This window comes from Carassius carassius, chromosome 43 (genome assembly GCF_963082965.1).
Source record: "Carassius carassius chromosome 43, fCarCar2.1, whole genome shotgun sequence".
NCBI lineage: Eukaryota > Metazoa > Chordata > Actinopteri > Cypriniformes > Cyprinidae > Carassius > Carassius carassius.
The window spans coordinates 18,375,370-18,395,227 of NC_081797.1; the positions used below are offsets into that span (position 1 = coordinate 18,375,370).

The 19,858-nt window shown below is 37.7% G+C and overlaps 1 protein-coding gene across 1 annotated transcript in view; it reads left to right on the top strand.

Moving 5' to 3' along the window:
* The window catches only part of LOC132124594 (receptor-type tyrosine-protein phosphatase eta-like), a 51,543-nt gene that overhangs the window by 23,593 nt on the left and 8,092 nt on the right, over positions 1-19,858 (top strand). The gene's annotated exons all lie outside the window — the stretch shown is intronic.

Sequence of the window (19,858 nt, forward strand, 5' to 3'; positions counted from 1 at the left end):
AAGTTTTGATTTTGAAATATTATTACTTGCCAGGACAGTAGTTAGACAGGACTCGAACTCGGGATGCCCAAAGCACAATGACGCTACATGTCGCTATGCTGCCTATATGAGGCTATGGTCGCCAACGATTGTGACATATTATTAGTCACATTAAAAAGTGTTAAAATGTGAAAATGTAAATTCAGAGTAAAGATACACTAAGTAGACATCCAAAAGGCCCTTTTTACCGCCGACCTTTGACCGCTGAGTGGCGCTTTAACCACAAGTTATCAAACAAGCGCATCAAAACACATTATCGCTAATAGACGTCAGTTTTGCCTCACTGATGTGTTAGATTTGATGGCTTCAGTCAGGGAAAATTAAAGAAAAACACTGTAGTTAAAATATTTAATATTTAATATCCACAGACGAAAGTTTGGTACTTATGAAGTTATGTGCATTTCTTAGAACAAATTCAAGCAGGATAAATGTCAAGCCTGTAGGCTACCTGAACCTGTGATTATATTTTCTCTAATCTACATGGTATTAAACCATATTTTAGATTTGACACATTTAAAAGGTGTGCAGTATTATTTATATTATATTATGCGTTATATTTTTCAAAAGTAATTGTGGTTTACTTTGCATCGGAGCATTAAAAGTGGTAGCCTATTTTAGGGGGGTTGGCTACATGGATTAATATGCAAAATGTCAATATTTTCATATATTATGCCTATATTTTAATTTATATTTTCAATATAAATATATTTTGTTGTTTTCATAAGGATTACTTTATCACAGAATATCTGTTTTCGGAGGCACTTGTTTAGTTTAAAAGTAGACATGTCAAGCTTTCTATAGATATCTCTCTCATGTATTTTCGTTGAGTATTCACGGAGTTACAGTTCATTTTAATGACGTGTTTGTAAATGAAGATCAGCGCAGACAAAGGCTGCAGACAGCACAGCTTGTTTGTTTATTTTTATTTAATAAGTGCACAAAGTTTTGTTGTTATTATGTCTGTATCCAAAAAAAGTAGACCCTTTACAGATTCGATTGATGTATTGCTCTTATCTGTATGATTAAAACTGAAAGTTTAATTTAAGTTCTTTTCGGGGTTATCAGGAGAAAATGACTCATAACGCGTATCCGCGTTAATCGACTCCAGAGGGTTAATAAAACAACATGCATTTTTGTTATTCATTACCTGTCCTTTAACTTATTGGGGAAAAAAACATTTGTCTGTAAACTGATTAAGAAATTGTTGCATGTTTAAACATGAAGCACTGTATAATTTCGTTCCCATTATTTAGGCCTAATTAGCCTAAAACAAGAAACGAATAAAATTAAACCTGCACGATTAAATCTTTGAAAAAAATAAATGGACAGATTAATAAACTGTCCTCACGATTAAACTCAAGTTCTCTCATTATAATCAACAAAATACACACGATGTAAAAAAGAGCTTCATTAACTGACAACACAAGTGATTTAAAGGGAGCATTCTTTACTTGCTTTTAGTGCTGAGCGATAGCATATGGCCTAAAAAAATAAATAAATCCGATTTATGATTTAAATCGATTTTAAAAATCAATATTCAAATGACAAAGAAATTTTTCAAAACAAGTTTTAATATAGTTATAACTTATAACTGAGACAAGATGATAAAACAACTGTGATGTTATTACCTTAATGATGGAAAGACCTTTATTTTATTATTATTATTTATTATATATTATTTTTTTATTATTATTTATTTTTTGTTAATACTAGCCCATCAGCTGTGCAAATTGTGTTTGTGAGGAAAATAACAGTACATTATTGTCAGTTATTTTATCTAAACAGGGGTGCGTTTCCCGAAAGCATCGTTAGCCAACTATGGTCGCATGTTCCGTCGTTACCAACGTAGTTCATCGATTTGGTGTTTCCCGAAACCATAGTTCAAACGAACATTCGCAAATTGCATCACAAACTTGTGTCGTTGGAACGACAGCTCTCCACCTGTGGTTAGAAGCATAGTTCGTCGTAGTTTGCTCTGTCGACGTCGTTGATTGCGCCGCAACTGGGCTATGTTCTATTCAGAGTTATCGACCCTATGCCCTAATTCCTTTAGACGATTTCACCATCCACTTTTAATGATTTAAAAGACTTAAAGTTGTGGTTAAAGTTTATTACCCAATTCGCTTTCTCTATTTTTATTACAAATGCAGTTTGAAACTATATAGCAACGCGGCCCTCGCAATTATTCTCCCTTAGAAGTGCCCTCTGAAAGCATTAATCTTGCCGATTGGAACACAGCCGCATCGTTTCGTTTGTGCGAAGAAACGGTGAGTTTGTCGAGTGAGTTACCTTTGTAAAAACATTCCAAAAGACATATTTGTCATATAACAATATTGGTAAAACAGTGTGTTAGAGGTTTTCACTTATATAAAATGTTAACACTCAAATCAGAAAGTAATTTTATAGTAAATGAATGTACCAAAATAAAGTAACAAAAATGTATAAATATGTGAGAGATTTTGTTGTTTTTACAGAATTATAAAATAGAATACTCTCTACAAATGTGTTTGTGTATGTACGTATATATATATATATATATATATATATATATATATATATATATACACACATACATATATATACATATATATATAGAGAGAGAGAGAGAGAGAGAGACAGACAGACAGACAGACAGACACACAGGATAGACACTGTTTGCAAAATTATTTTTTGTGCGTGTTTTTAAGTGTTCATTTAATGCATATCAGCAAATAAACCACATATTTAACAGATGTTATGTCAGATTAAATAAATGATTTAAACTGCAGTGGTGGCTGGATGCTGCACATGTCACGTACGGTGATACAAGAAACACAGGAGAGATCCAATTGCAGGTGTGAGATTTATTACAAGGGCAAATCCAAAGGGGTAAACAGTCCAGCCAGGGTCAAAACCAGAAAATCCAAAACACATAGAAACAAAACAAGAACACATGGGAAGAGCAGACTCTGGGAAGTATCAGTCATACAACAAGGACTCTGTGACAAAGACTCAGACAGACCAGGTATAAATACACAAAAAGGTTATGGGGAAACAGGAGACAGGTGGGGAACAATCAATTAACTAAACAAGGAGGAAGGTGACCAAATAAGGAAACAGGAAGTGATAATGTGACAGACACCGTGGGAACAGAGGACACCTAGTGGACACCCAGGGAACACAACCCAGACACTGTGACAGAACCCCCCCTCTACGGAGCGGCTTCCAGACGCACCACGATAGACAAAACAGAAATCAGGAGGGAGGTGGACAGGCGGAGGCTCAGGGGGAGGGACGGAGGGTCAGAAAAGAAAAACAAGGGGAACAGGCACCAGAATGTAACACAAAACAGGGAGACCAGGAGGGAGGAGGACCGGAGAAGGAGGTTCAGGGGGAGGGACGGAGGCCCAGACTAACAGAAAGGAACAGGGACAGAAATTAACACAAAAAAGGCAAAAACAACAACATGAAGCCCCCCAGGGCGGAGCAGAAGACCACCACATCCTTGTGGTCGACGCCAGAGTCCTCCAGGGCGGAGCGGAAGACCACCACAACTGTGTAGTCAGGGCAAGCGCCCCCCAGGGTGGAGCAGAAGACCACCATGTCCGTGTGGTCAGAGCGGAAGCCCCCCAGGGCGGAGCAGAAGACCACCACGTCCGTGTGGTCAGAGCGGAAGCCCCCCAGGGCGGAGCAGAAGACCACCACATCCGTGTGGTCAGAGCGGAAGCCCCCCAGGGCGGAGCAGAAGACCACCACGTCCGTGTGGTCAGAGCGGAAGCCCCCCAGGGCGGAGCAGAGGACCACCACGTCCCTGTGGTCGATGCCGGAGTCCAACAGGGCGGAGCAGCAGACCACCCAGTGACTTGACTTGACTCTGAAAGTTCAACGGTGACCCGCCTTGTCTCTGGAAGGTCCCTGGTGACTGGCCCTGACTCTGGCGGGTCAGCGGTGACTGGCCCTGACTCTGGAGGGTCAGCGGTGACTGTCCCCTTACTCGACTCTGGAGGGTCCACTGGGACCTGACTCGACTCTGGAGGGTCACCACCTCGGCCTCCGGAACGGCATTGGGCACCGCCTCGGCCTCCGGAACAGCATCGGTCACCGCCTTGGGGACGGCGACGGCCTGCTCGGGAACGTCCTCCTGGACGGCAGCGGCCCACTCGGGAACGTCCTCCTGGACGGCAGCGGCCCGCTCGGGAACGTTCTCCGGACCTTGAGGAACGGTAGACGCCTGTCTCCTCCTCCTCCTCCTCCTTCGCCCTCTATGGAGACTCAGGTGTGGTTGCTGCATCCCACTTAGCACGATGGCGCAGGTAATGGGTAAACCCCCAAAAGTCCAGGATCTCCAACCCCTTCATCTCCCATTGAGGCAAAGGGTCATCCAGGCAATTATTAAATAAGTCTTTCAGTGCCGCGTCATTATACCCTAATCCGACTGCTGTCCAAAACAATTGTGCCAGGCCACCCACCTCACTCCCCATTTGACGAAGGGTGGTCAAGTTTAGGAATCTGCCCCTCCGTTCCTCCATGGTGGCTGGGGAACAGATTCGAAATCCCACACCGCTGGATCTAGGCATGACGGAGTCCTTCTGTCACGAACGGTGATACAAGAAACACAGGAGTGATCCAATTGCAGGTGTGAGATTTATTACAAGGGCAAATCCAAAGGGTTAAACAGTCCAGGCAGGGTCAAAACCAGAAAATCCAAAACACATAGAAACAAAACAAGAACACATGGGAAGAGCAGACTCTGGGAAGTATCAGTCATACAACAAGGACTCCGTGACAAAGACTCAGACAGACCAGGTATAAATACACAAAAGGATAATGGGGAAACAGGAGACAGGTGGGGAACAATCAGTTAACTAAACAATGAGGAAGGTGACCAAATAAGGAAACAGGAAGTGATAATGTGACAGACACCGTGGGAACAGAGGACACCTAGTGGACACCCAGGGAACACAACCCAGACACTGTGACGGAACAGGTGACAGGAGGTATGGGTGAAGAAGATATCCTCTGTCTCCCAGCAGCCAGCTATCACCAAAGCCATGCATCCTCTTCAGCCACCTGCAAACTGCAGAAGTGGCCCACACAAAAGAGTCATGTGTGCTTCCATCCCCCATCCATCAGGCCATCACCCACCACCTCCAGAAATTTCCAACAGCATAATAATGGAGTGTAGTTAACAACTGAATTTAAAGCAGTGTTTCTTCTTATTGCCCTCTGAAGATATGAAGCCTGATGTTAGAGGACCAGGCAGGAGCAGTGCTGGCCCAAAGGGTTGTGGGGCCCTAGACGAGATAAAAAAAAATTGAGCCCACTGGTGTAAAAACAGTGAGAAGAGAGCACATAATATACAATTTCAATATTTAAATGTACATTTGTATTACCTGTAACAAACTCAACATGTAATACATGTGTAAAAATATTTAGTCAGATTTAAATTTGGAAAGAGGAGGAGACCTTTTTTTAGCATGAATTAGTGGGATGGATAATTAATTGATTACTTAATGAAACATGCTGAATGTGGCCTAATTTCTCTCACATATCACACAAGTATGTCTGTGATCATGGGCATCATCACATTTATTAAATCAAGTATTAATACTACTCTAATAAATAATGTATTATGTTTAGCAAAACATACCTTTACTTTGAGCCTGCTTTTCTCCATCTGCTTTTCTCTTCTTTCTTTTTTCGGCTCCGGAAAGATATTTTGGACGTTTGGATGCCATTTAATTTAAAATTTAAATAGCATCAATGTGCATTGCATAAATTAGAAATATGTCGATCAAAAAAAGCAACCAGACTTATGATGCTATATAACTTTAGACTTATTTAAAACACTTTCTCGAGTATATATCGAAAGGAATTTACAGATATGTGGCTAGTGGAATATGTGGAATCTGTACTAGAAATACGTTATGACATTCTAGTTCACCCAATAGCCTATTGTGGGAGGTGTTATGCTAAATAGTGTGGTGCTGCTGTGTATGTTTCTAATCTTTTTCCCGCTTTTATTTAGACAGTTTATTATTATTATTATTATTATCGTTTTCAGCTATTTGTCATGTATGAATTATTCAGATATATTCTTTTAATAAAATATGTTTTGTATTTTGCTCACCGTCATTGTGAATTGTATCATGTTTAAATTGGTCTGTGCATTAAAAAATCGTTTAAATTGACAAATGACCACCCATTCAATTTGGGCATTTGAAAATATAAAACAAATAAAATGCGTGTCATCATTCGCGGGGCCCTCAAATCATAGAAGGGCCCCAGTCGACTAGTGATGGGAAGTTCGGATTATTTTACCGACTCGGACTTTTGAATTTCGTTCAGCAAAATGATCGAATGTTTTTTCGTGTAATTTCGTTCATTTAAGCAAAATGTAATGAAAATGTTACGTATTACTTCCCCAACACACTGTAAAAACACACTGTAAAAAAAAAATCCCGTTAAAAAACAGTAAAAATTCCGGCAGCTGGGGTGCCGGAAAAATACCGTTAAATAACGGGCACATTAAGTAACGGTAACTTTCCGTAATTCAAAAATAGTTTTTTGCTGTAATTTTACATGAGATTTTCTGTATTTTCTTCAGCTTTTAATGTTTAATAAATTGTTTTACATAAATATTGTGGAAAGTTGAGAAAAAAAACCCATTAAATTATCATAAAGTTTGAACACTTTAACTTCAAATAATCAGCCATGAGTGCGAAAATGTGTTTTAATAATTTATTGACCTAGCTGCAAGAATATACCAATAGTTTGTTCAGGTCTGAAATGTACTAATATTCTTTGTTCAAAACTGCAACAATATACCAGTATAAAGATTATAGCACAACTGCAACAATATTCCAATAATTTGTCCATAACTGCAATAGTATAGAAAATATTATTACAAACGATCATAACTGCAACAATATTCCAGTAAAAAAATAAGCCCAAAGGTTTAATTTACTGTAGATCACAACTGCAACAACATACAAATTCAGTTTGTTCATAACTGCAACAGTATATAAAAAAAAAAATATATATATATATATATATATATATATATATAAAACTGCAACAACACACAATAAAATAATTGTTCAAAACAACAATATAGCAGTTTGGTAAACAAATAAAAATTAATAATTAAATTGTCCTTAAAACTGAACCACCTGTGAACAGATTAATTTATCTTGACAACAGATGATGCATGAAAAAAAATAATTCAACCATGAAAGCAAATAATCAGTAAGTATTTTAAGTCTGTAACACTGTCCAGAATTTCTGCTAGCCAATGTAGGAAGATCTGACACTCAAAGTTTTACTCCATCCTTTCATAGTCCGCAATCTTGTTAATCAGTGAAAGAACGTTTGGACTGACTGACGATTTCTTTCTCGATGTGGTCTTATCCACTTCCGGTCCCTTCTCGGGGTTCATCTTAAAAAGGCATTTGTTGAATGAAAAAAAAATCCTTAGTAATAAAACATGGACTGTAACATATGCTGTGAATATATTTAAAATAAAAGCAGAACAATAAGAACTTGTAAAGGGCATGCTTGTGGTGGATGTTTGCTATAAAGAAGTATGTGAGAGGTTGTTGTTTGTGAGGCAGACTGAGAAGGTTGTGACAATGTAAGAGAGTGCGTTGTGTGAGGATGAGACTGTGCATGTAGGGCTGCACGATTAATCACATGCGGTTGTCAGATGCGTTTGCAGATGAATCGCATTCGATTATGAACAGGATATTGTGTAACTTGTCAGTGAACTACAGCTCTGTGTATTAAATGTTGTTCGATTTGAAAACAGGTGATGAATATTTACTACTAATCACAGGACCGGCTTTACTGACGAGACACGCCTGAAAAACGCATGTGATTAATCATGCAGCCTTAGAAGCGTGTGTGAGGATGCGCGTGAGAGTGTGTTATTGTGTGTGAGGATGCATGTGTGACTGTCTATGTGAGAGTGTGTGTGAGAGTGTGTGTGTGTGTGTGTGTGAGAATGTGTATGTGAGAGTGTGTGAGTGTAAGGATGCATTTGTAAGATTATGTGAAAGTGTGTAACTGTGTGAAGATGTGTGTGTGTGTATGTGTGTGTGTGAGGATGCATTTCTGAGTATGTGTATGTGAGTGTGTGAGTTTGAGTTTGAGGATGTGTGTGTGACAGTGTGTATATGTGAGAGTGTGAGGATGCATGTGTGACTGTGAGTGTGTGTGTGAGAATGCATGTGAGAGAATGTGTATGTGATCGTGTGTGAGTTTGAGGATGCTTTTGTGAGTCTGTCTATGTGAGTGTGAGGATGTGTGTGTGACTGCATGTATGTGAGTGTCTGTGTGTGTGAGAGTGTGTGAGTATGCATGTGTGACTGTGTGTGAGTGTGTGGGTGCGTGTGTGACTGTGTGTGTGAGTGTGTGTTAGAGTGAGTGTATGTAAGGATGCGTAAGTCAGTGTGTGTTGAAAAAAGTGAGTGACTGTGTGTGAGGACACGCGTGTGAGTGTGATATGTGTGAGAGTGAGTTTATGAGTGTGTGTTTTTACCTTTGCACAATCTCTTGCATTTCTCCTTGGTTTCCTGGGTATGAAATGTTCAAGCAGTAGTATGAAGCAAACATCAGCTTCAGAGCGTCGTAGAAGATGGTGATGTGGCCGTTAACTATGACTTGGTCAACAGAAAACATAAAGTTATCTGCAGTCAAAGGGGGAACTTCCTGTTGTCATGCATAAGAAAAAGATGAGATCAGTTACAATGTGATAAACTTACTGCAAATATTAAATTGTTTTCCTTTAAATATATTCAAACATACCACACACAATTATTTTTCTGACAGCTAGTAAATTGACATGAAAAGGTCCCTGCCTGTGACACAGAAGATAACTGCTGATGATTACGGTAAACATGACTTTTAAATTCATCGTAATTTCTGAATCGTAAGTGCAAGCTGCTAGCAACAAGCTAATAGGTAGTGTGCCTCATTTCTGTGTAGCCCTTGATGTTGTGAATTGTGAGTTTTCAAAGAAACACCATAACTATTACAAGTGTAATCTGTGAACATCTTTGCATTGTGTAACTCACCCTTTCATGTTGACTTTGGTTTTAGCCGCTCACAGAACTTATCTGTAAGGAGAAAAAAAAGCATGTAAATGTGAAATTTTAGGAAATCTACAAAAATACAAAGAAATATATTGATAAATGTATTATATCTATAGTTCTGAACCTTATCTGTGTCACCTGTTCATACCCCATGTGATACCCCATCAGTGAGTATCAATAATCCCTACAAGCTTCAATAACAGTCTTTAATTATAGAAGGGTGATTAAAACTGTCATGAAACAGAAGTTGTGAAACTTTTTTCCCTAGGCGTAGATTACAAGATTACAAAGTTATATGAATTCTCAGATGACACACTGCAGACATTGTTTTTTCATTCACAATTTTAACTGGTCAGTGGTTTTAGTCACCAGCTTTTTGAAATACTTTTAATTTGCTTAAACAATAGACAGATATAAAGGGTAACCAACATAAATAATTTATTAAAAAGTGATTAAATACTGACTGTAATGATATTTCAGACCATCAGTGAGACTATATCTGGTATTAAAAGAGTAAAACATGCAGATAAAATAAAGTAACGTTAGAAGAAAATATTTGACACATGACACTGACAATTTAATCAAATACAAAGTTTTTATTCAATTTCCATTTATAAAATGTGTGTGTGTGTGTGTGTTTGAGTGCGAGTGTTTGTGAGAGAGAGAGAGAGAGAGAGAGAGAGATTATGACTGGTGTTGTTTGTTGTAAGTGTTTGTTGCCTTTTTGGACTCCTTTATCATTTGTGGTGTTGGCTCCCATTTGAAACAGTTCGGCTCAAGCCCAGCCATTTTCAGGGCCATGATTGAGGACAATGTCCCGTCCAGAGACAAACTGTTTCGTGTTGAGGTTTTGCTCAAACCAACCATCGAAAATACCCTCTCAGCCTCAGCATTAGAATGTGGAAGCACTAAAACCAAGGCTGCGATCTTTGATAGCCTCCCAAATTGGTTCAAGCCAGTCACCTTTGAAAAAAGGAACCAGGGGCCTCTATTTCTCAAATGTTTTCCCTTCATCGTAATTACTAATGAGCAAGTCATGTTGTGTGCAAAATATTTCTTACCTTGTTCTTTGTTGTGGACATTCTTCCCCAAAACTCCATAACATCAAAGACTGTTGGGTCCTGGGGCAAGGCAATGTCCATGAGTTGGTACTCCATAAACTCCTCACTTACTTGGTCTTGTTCCTTTGGGTCTTGAAATCTTAAAAAGGGCACATGTGTACAAGACTGATTAGAATACAGTGAGAGACAGATTTATTTTATTTTCTTCACGACGGGAAGTCATGGCCTAATGGTTAGAGAGTCGGACTCCCAATCGAAAGGTTGTGAGTTTGAGTCCGGGGCCGGCAGGAATTGTGGGTGGGGGGAGTGCATGTACAGTTCTCTCTCCACCTTCAATACCACGACTTAGGTGCCCTTGAGCAAGGCATTGAACCCCCAACTGCTCCCCGGGCGCCGCAGCATAAATGGCTGCCCACTGCTCTGGGTGTGTGCTCACAGTGTGTGTGTGTGTTCACTGCTCTGTGTGTGTGCACTTCGGATGGGTTAAATGCAGAGCACAAATTCTGAGTATGGGTCACCATACTTGGCTGAATGTCACTTCACTTCATTTTGTGATCATGACCATTAAACTTAAAAATATATAATCAGTATGTAAAAACGTTTTTTTTTTTTTTTAATTATATAATTATAAAATATGACATGATTTTAATAGTGACCTATAACATCGACTATGCAATACACTTTAATTAATTTAGTGCTAATAAAATTATTAAGCCTATTGGAGAGAGATATAATTATAATGTGACAATATGTCAGTCATCGTGTGATAACGAAAATATGACTAGGCCTAGACTAACGTTACTTGTTCTGAGCAGATGTTGTCAGTGAACAGGCTGTAAAACTGTTGGCTAAGTAACAGACACTCATGAAAAACTGATGCTAATTATCTGGGAAACATTCTCTAACAGCAGTCAAGTTGTCATTGTCTGTGTCAAACAAGTTATGAATTTGTTGTAACAGGAGATCATTACTTACTTTGTGCTCAAAGTGATGCTCGGAGCTCCAGTGGTTTCCTCTGTGGGTGAACGAGGAAAATGGTGAACAATTCCAGGATGCTTTTTTTTCATTGGTTGTTGCGTTAAATCTTACCCAGATACAATAGTGCTATTTTCTGATTGGCTATTGTGTAGCCTATTTCTTTTTTTTGATTGGCTGATAAGTGGCAGGCTCGATTAAGAACTCCAGGGGAGACGCGCTTGATTCCTGCCGGTTTCCATAGTGAGAGCGGCGCGACCAGATAACTTTTGGGCGCTGCGGCATATTAAATATATTATAAATAGTTTTTCTGCGTGAGAAATACAATGTGTGGCGGGAGTGCGTGACAAAAGACCGAAATGAGTGACTGTCACGCTCAATGCGTGACACTTGAGAGCCCTGGATTATGTATATCAAAACCGATTAAAAACACTGCATTATGCGTCGAAGTTCGGTAAAGTTGGTAACATATCTAACGTACATATTCGAACTTAACGTTAACTTACCTGTGCTAACTGTTAAATTCATGAGTTCTTAAACCACAAATGATAATAATATTTAATAAAAGTATCGTAGACAACCAGCTAACGACTTTCCTTAAAGTCAGCCTGTTTTTCCCTCAGGGACAAAATAATGTTAGAAGTTAGCCACACTTAACGACTAACGGCACTGGTCAGCGCCGAAGTTTGAAACACTGGTTTAACGATTCAAAAAGGTAAACATTCTAAATGCTGGAACTCAAATATAGTAGAAATAACATATAGTAATGACCAGAATTAGAAATCATGAACTTTACCTGCTTATTTTCGCCTCAAATCGAAGATTGACCGTGAAACTGAAGGTCGAGTGATTCCTTCTGCGCGCGCTGCAGCCCCACTGCGTGCTTGGAGGAGAATGTATCCTTGCGCTAGGGTGGGAATTCCTTCAGTTCGAATATTTAAAATGTTTTTTTTTTTTTTGTAATTTAAATATCAGCATATTATTATAGCATTATATCACATTATGAAACGGTACTATGAGAATAAATGCGTAATAAAACACCAAACTGAGCAGAACTATTTTGACAAGCGGAAGAAGATGAAGATATCAGTTGACAGTACTATGGAAATACGATTCTTTTGCTAGAATTGATTCTTTAGGGAAGGATGTTTCAACAAACCGGTTCAAAAACTGATTCACCTGCTCTTTTATGCAAACACGCAATGTAGGCAACATATACATATTATATCAATAATAATAATAATAATAATAATAATAAAAACAATAATAATAATAATAATAATAATAATGAACGTGAACTTTTGTACAGTTGTTATATTTTTAATCTATTAAAAAAAATGGCATTATATTATTAATGCCACACACACACACACACACACACACACACACACACACATACATACATACATACTGCACATAAACATACATATAGCGCACTGTTTTTGGTGTGTTATGTGAAATAAATCTTCAAAAATATTTTTGTGGCGTTATGCACATTGACATGTTTTTCATGTGATTTTACATAGGATATGTAAATTTACAGTCTATTTCTGTAATTTTACAATTTTAAACTGTATTTCAAAATTACGTGAAAAAAAACTGTAAAATAAAACAGTAAAATTCCGTAAAATAACAGTTTTTTTTTTTACAGTCCACATCTAGTACTTGCGCACACGTTGATCACACAAAAAACAATACAAAATTATAATGCTATAAGATACAGAAAAAAAAATCGTTCTTTACCTGGGTCTTTAGTCTGTGATTAGCTCACCTCACCTCTTATCTGACAAGAAGTCCTCGGGTTTAAGTCATTCCTTAATCACGTGACAGCCCCATACGCAAAACTAACACAGTCTTTAGCTGGAAAGAGAATTGATTAGTTCATCTCATGAGTCTTTCGGGTCTCGGGTCGAGTTTGACTCGTTCCTTAATCACGTGACAGACCCATACGCTATTTCTGACATTTTCTGTCACTGTGTTTTTGTTACTGTTTGTTGAGGATCTGTGGTTTGTAATTTTATTAATAAATAAAACCCTGTTATAAATAAAATATTGATTAATTTGTCTTTTTGACTGTCTATCGGTAAAAAAACACTAGGCTATATAATAATATAATAATCCAAGCATACAAAAAAAGTATTTATAGACTAGTTTGTTAATTTTTACTCCAATTTTGAGTTTGCTGGTATAATAATTGCTTTTCCTAGGCAGACTTGACATATTGGTGTAATACAACCTGAATTCAATTAATAAAATGAAAACTAAAGGAATTTCAAATCACATGAGCCAATATTTTATTCACAATAGAACATAGATAACGTAGCAAATGTTTAAACTGAGAAATTTTACACTTTTATCCACTTAATTAGCTCATTTAAAATTTAATGCCTGCTACAGGTCTCAAAAAAGTTGGCACGGGGGCAACAAATGGCTAAAAAAGCAAGCAGTTTTGAAAAGATTCAGCTGGGAGAATATCTAGTGATTAATTAAGTTAATTGATATCAGGTCTGTAACATGATTAGCTATAAAAGCTTTGTCTTAGAGAAGCAGAGTCTCTCAGAAGTAAAGATGGGCTGAGGCTCTCCAATCTGTGAAAGACTGCGTAAAAAAATTGTGGAAAACTTTAAAAACAATGTTCCTCAACGTCAAATTGCAAAGGCTTTGCAAATCTCATCATCTACAGTGCATAACATCATCAAAAGATTCAGAGAAACTGGAGAAATCTCTGTGCGTAAGGGACAAGGCCGGAGACCTTTATTGGATGCCCGTGGTCTTCGGGCTCTCAGACGACACTGCATCACTCATCGGCATGATTGTGTCAATGACATTACTAAATGGGCCCAGGAATACTTTCAGAAACCACTGTCGGTAAACACAATCCGCCGTGCCATCAGCAGATGCCAACTAAAGCTCTATCATGCAAAAAGGAAGCCATATGTGAACATGGTCCAGAAGCGCCGTCGTGTCCTGTGGGCCAAGGCTCATTTAAAATGGACTATTTCAAAGTGGAATAGTGTTTTATGGTCAGACGAGTCCAAATTTGACATTCTTGTTGGAAATCACGGACGCCGTGTCCTCCGGGCTAAAGAGGAGGGAGACCTTCCAGCATGTTATCAGCGTTCAGTTCAAAAGCCAGCATCTCTGATGGTATGGGGGTGCATAAGTGCATACGGTATGGGCAGCTTGCATGTTTTGGAAGGCTCTGTGAATGCTGAAAGCTATATAAAGGTTTTAGAGCAACATATGCTTCCCTCCAAACAACGTCTATTTCAGGGAAGGCCTTGTTTATTTCAGCAGGACAATGCAAAACCACATACTGCAGCTATAACAACAGCATGGCTTCGTCGTAGAAGAGTCTGGGTGCTAACCTGGCCTGCCTGCAGTCCAGATCTTTCACCTATAGAGAACATTTGGCGCATCATTAAACGAAAAATACGTCAAAGACGACCACGAACTCTTCAGCAGCTGGAAATCTATATAAGGCAAGAATGGGACCAAATTCCAACAGCAAAACTCCAGCAACTCATAGCCTCAATGCCCAGACGTCTTCAAACTGTTTTGAAAAGAAAAGGAGATGCTACACCATGGTAAACATGCCCCGTCCCAACTATTTTGAGACCTGTAGCAGAAATCAAAATTGAAATGAGCTCATTTTGTGCATAAAATTGTAAACTTTCTCAGTTTAAACATTTGCTATGTTATCTATGTTCTATTGTGAATAAAATATTGGCTCATGTGATTTGAAAGTCTTTTAGTTTTCATTTTATTAAAATTTAAAAAACGTCCCAACTTTTCCGGAATTCGGGTTGTATATGTATAAGAAGATTGCTCAAAAAAGGACATAATGACATATACATTAAAAGCAAATAACATTTTGAATTTGAATTATTAATGTTAGTTTAAAACATTAAGGTTATGATAACTTAAGCTTTAACAGTTTTAACCCAGCTCAGAGTGAGGAGGATACTTCAGATCTTGGTGCGACTGCCAGTGCAGGGGCCATGTTTTGGGAAGACTTTGACGAGAGGGTAGCAAGCTTGAGGCCTTCTGCTACCTCTTCTTAGACCTCAGATGCTATAAAGGTGCAGGCCTACCTTGCAGAGCCACTCTTACCCCGCACATCAGACCCTCTGGCCTGGTGTAGGAGATGTTCACCAGTATATAAAAGCCTTTCTGAAGTCACAAAGACAAGACTTCGCATTGTGGCCACATCTGTGCCATCTGAAAGAATTTTTTCTAAAACTGGGCAGATTATCTCAGATAGAAGAAACAGACTCAGCCCATCCAAGGTCAGGGAGCTTGTTTTTTTTTAATGCAAACATGCCTTAAAGCAAGTCCTAAAAATATAGCCACAGTGTGTTATTTATTTTAAAGCTTATTTATTTTTATTTATTTAGAAAAAGACTAGCTTGTTGTGCAATATTTTTGTTGTTGTTGTGATTTTAAAGGTAATTTGTTATTGTTATAAGGCTCCGTAGCTTTAGTATCTCTTAATTTTCATTTATTTTTATTTAAATGGTTTAAAATTATTTGGGGTATATTTATCCTCTTTGATATAAAGTTTTTATTTTGGCACAAAAGTGTTATTTATTTTAAAACGTATTAATTTTAAATAATTATATAAAAAAGAAGCAAAGCTTGTTGTGCAATATTTAGTTTTTCTTTTTTTTTCTTTCTTTTTTTATATTGTACTTTTAAAGTTCATTTGTTAAGGTTATTAGACCCTGTGGCTTTATTATCTTTTAATTTTAATTATTAACTTTTTTATTATTTTGATTTATTTTGGAATAGTTGTCCTCTTTGTTACAAAGCTTTTCTGGCATAAAAATAAACAATAAACAACAATTCAAAAGTATGTACACTGTGTTTTTTAATGTTTATAAAGTGTCATATGTTACAAAAGTATGGTTTATACAGACAATCTGATTTAATAATTACTCTAGCCAATGTTGTCACATCACGGGACAAAAGAACAAACAACCCGAAGAACCGAAAGATGAACTAATCAATTATCTTTCCGGCTCAATACTGCATTTTTTTACTGTCTATGGTTTTAGCGTATGGGTCTGTCACGTGATTGAGGAATGACTCGACCCGAAGACTCATGAGATGAACTAATCAATTCTCTTTCCGGCTCATATTGCATTGGTTTTAGCGTATGTGGCTGTCACGTGATTAAGGAACGAGTCAAAAACCCGATAGACCCGAACTATGAACTAATCAATTCTCTTTCCGGCTCAAGACTGCATTGATTGACAGGTGAATCACTACTACTAGAACAGAACCTATAGAATAATGCGCATCCCCAACAAAGCTGAGACCAAACCTACGCCCATGATAAAGAGTGACGATGGCGAAGAGATTTGCTTAATGTTTTCGTGCACATTTTATCTCACCAAACATTTTGTAATGTGCGATCATATTAAGACATTCGTCTGTGAGATCTGCGATTGATAAAAATAATAAAACCTGTATTTCCCACAAGACTAGTCATGTTTTTGTGTTTTTTTGTGGTATTTTAAACGTGTCTGCTTCTATTTTAGCCAATTTATTTTCAATAAACTAAAACAAAAATAATAATAAAAAAAGGAAAACGAATACAGCTTGTTATCAGACTGTAAAAAAAATACGATGAAAAAGTCATGACAACACATTTTTAAGGTTGGCTACTTTCACTTATAGAAATAATTTAAGCAATTTAATGTGTTTTTATACTAGTTTAAATCAGAATTTTTAATACTATTAAGCTGAATTTAAAATCTCATGGAATTTTAAGTTTAAATGGGTGAAAATGCCACAGTGAATATTAAATATAGCCTATATAACAGAAGACCTTGATTGCATGTTACCATGAAACTAACAGAATAATTCGATTTTTTACAAATTCATGTATAAAATGGGACAGCAACCTTTATATCAAACACTTTTACGTCGTCCACAATTGAGCAACGCGAGAGGAAGGTATTTTGCAAGAGCGCACAAGTGAATGTTGTCTAGAGAATTTTTAGGGGGTAGGAGGATTTTTTTTATTCTTAAATTTTCATATTCAATGAAAAAAAAACAGGGGATAAACATGAAATAAATAAGTAAATAAAATAAATTGATATACAGTATATCCACTTAGCTTAGGCTACCTGGGCCCGGTTCCCCAAAACGTTCTTATCGCTAAGTAGTTCTTAACCTATTCCTTAACCTCTTTCTTAACCTTATGGCACGGTTCCCGACACGTTCGTACGCTAAGTTTATTAGTTTATTTATAAGTCACACTTTTGTAAGGTTGGTCTGGACCATTCGTAGCTCTCTCTTAGCGTTATTTGAGCTCATGACGCTACTGTACAGCTGTCTTTAGAAACCAGCGCAGCGAAGTACAAGCCAAACTATGGTACGTTGACAATGTTGTGGCTCAACAATGATTTTCTGTTATTATTAAAGACTCATAAAAAAATATGTTCGCAATGGATACAGGCCTATTTATGAAGTTGACTTTATGTGGTTACAGAACTAATAAGGTGGTAATTAGCCTAGGCTTTTTCGTAATGTAATTAAAGCGAATTGGCAATCATTTTCTTTTGATAATTAAAATCTGGCAAACAATTTGGCTCTAAATGGCAAAGATCTTTAAATGGGTAAGCACGGTGGTGTCCAGTAAGCGACCAACTATGGCAGCGATCCAACATGTCCTTGTATTGAATCAAAGACGGAGCCGGACTCGGAGCCGTTTAGTCCATGTCAGTTTTTTTATTCAGCAAAACTTAAGCCCTTTTGACATTTTGCCTGACGTGGCTATATTAAAAAAAATCCCCTCCTAAGACAACTCATTGTGGAGCAGTTGGACCTTCCCAGACCTGCGCTGGCCAGGCTAACGCAGCGGAATTCTGCTTTAAGCCCTGAAGCCCAGCGCTACGGTTTTTTTTAAATTATTTATTTATTTATTTATTTATTTTGCTACAGAGAGATTCATCGAGGTCGTGGGAGAGGGCTACGGCCTTATCAAGACCTCGATGTGGAGGTGTGTCCACAGAGTCACCAACGCCCTTCTGCGCCATGCCGGGGATTACATCCTGGTGGATGGCACACTCATCCCTATCGCCAATCCATCAGTGATTGATCGGGAGGAAATATCGCGAAAACGGATACGCGACAATAAACTATGGAATGCCAGAGCTGCCAATTTTAAAAATAAATAAATACATAAATAAATATACAAATAAATGTAAATAAGAATAAATAAATACATAAATATATAAATAAATATACATAGAAAAGCAAAAAAACGAAAATAAATAATTATTTATACATTTATTTCCATATTTATGTATATATTTATTTTTTCCATATTTATTTATTCTTTTATTTATTTATACATTTATCCATTTCTACATTTATTTATTTATACATTTATTTATTTATACATTTATTTATTTCTTCATTTATTTCTTCCTACATTTCTTTCTGCGTAGGGTAATGAGGAGGGCGTGGTTTACCTCAGACATAGCAATCGAGCTCAGAGTAAGCGAAGGCGAAGGGTTGAGGCCACAGTGATGCCTATTGTGTGGCAAAATACAATTAGTATAGCTCACTGACGTTGATACGGTCTGTGACTGCGAGGTATATGGTCAAAATCCTAAATCTTACTGTGTGACATGGATAGGCTACTCTTTATTCCGGACATGGCCGTAGAACATCGTTTGGTCTGGATTTGTAAAATGTCCTGGGCTAACAAACATGAAACAGGGACTCTGCAGTGCTTAATTTGTAAATTGCGAGGTCCCGGAACAAAGCGGGGTAACGGATGCCGGATGCATGTGATTACAGGAGGGAGAGGTGACGGAGCACTCGCGCAATCACATTGGTCAGCAGTTTAAGTGATTGACTGCATGCATCAGTTGCTTTTAGGGTCTGTATGTTCATGAATAACATGGAAATGCCATGCAATTTTAAAACAACAATTTCCAGGCCTAAAAACGTTTTGAAAAAGTTGTGGAATTTTATTTTACAAATCTCTGTATAATAGAGTCCTACATTTCGGTGGGGGACTGTGTAGTTATGCCGCATGGTTTTAAGAATTCTCGCAGCTTTCAAGTTTATAATGAGGAAAATTCCTGCATTTATTCAACATAGCTTGTAGGTTTGAATAATAAAATTAATCCACGCAAAATGTAAGATTAAATAATTCATTCGAAACCAGTCTTCGAATCCATGAACTCTCTCGCACGCTTCTCATCAGCGCATCTCGTCTGCACAGTGACCTGCGGCACGCTGCGACACAAGACTTCACTCGCATCTCAGGGCAGCTGACAGAACAGTCACTTGACTAATCGGGTCATTGTTGCATTGTCACAAAAAATGTATAATTTGCACACATTTTTCAGTATTTTAAGCCATATGGTACTCGCGCGCTCCGAAGGTTGTATTATGTGCCCTCTTAGTCACATCCAAAGTTCACGCGTATAAAGCCGTCTCGCGCGTAGCCTATTATATGAGTTATTTTTCGTAGTTTGTTGAGCTTAAGCAATCAAATACACACAATATGATGTCTGTTGTGGGTGTTGAAAAACAAAACAATTTCATGGCACACTCTATACTTAAACACATGGGGAAAAAAATAAAGAAAAGGGGAAAAAAATCAATAATTAAACAACACTGTGTCGTCAGTGTTGGTATTGTATCGGACACTTGCACTTAACATGAGGCTATATGAAAAACAAGCTC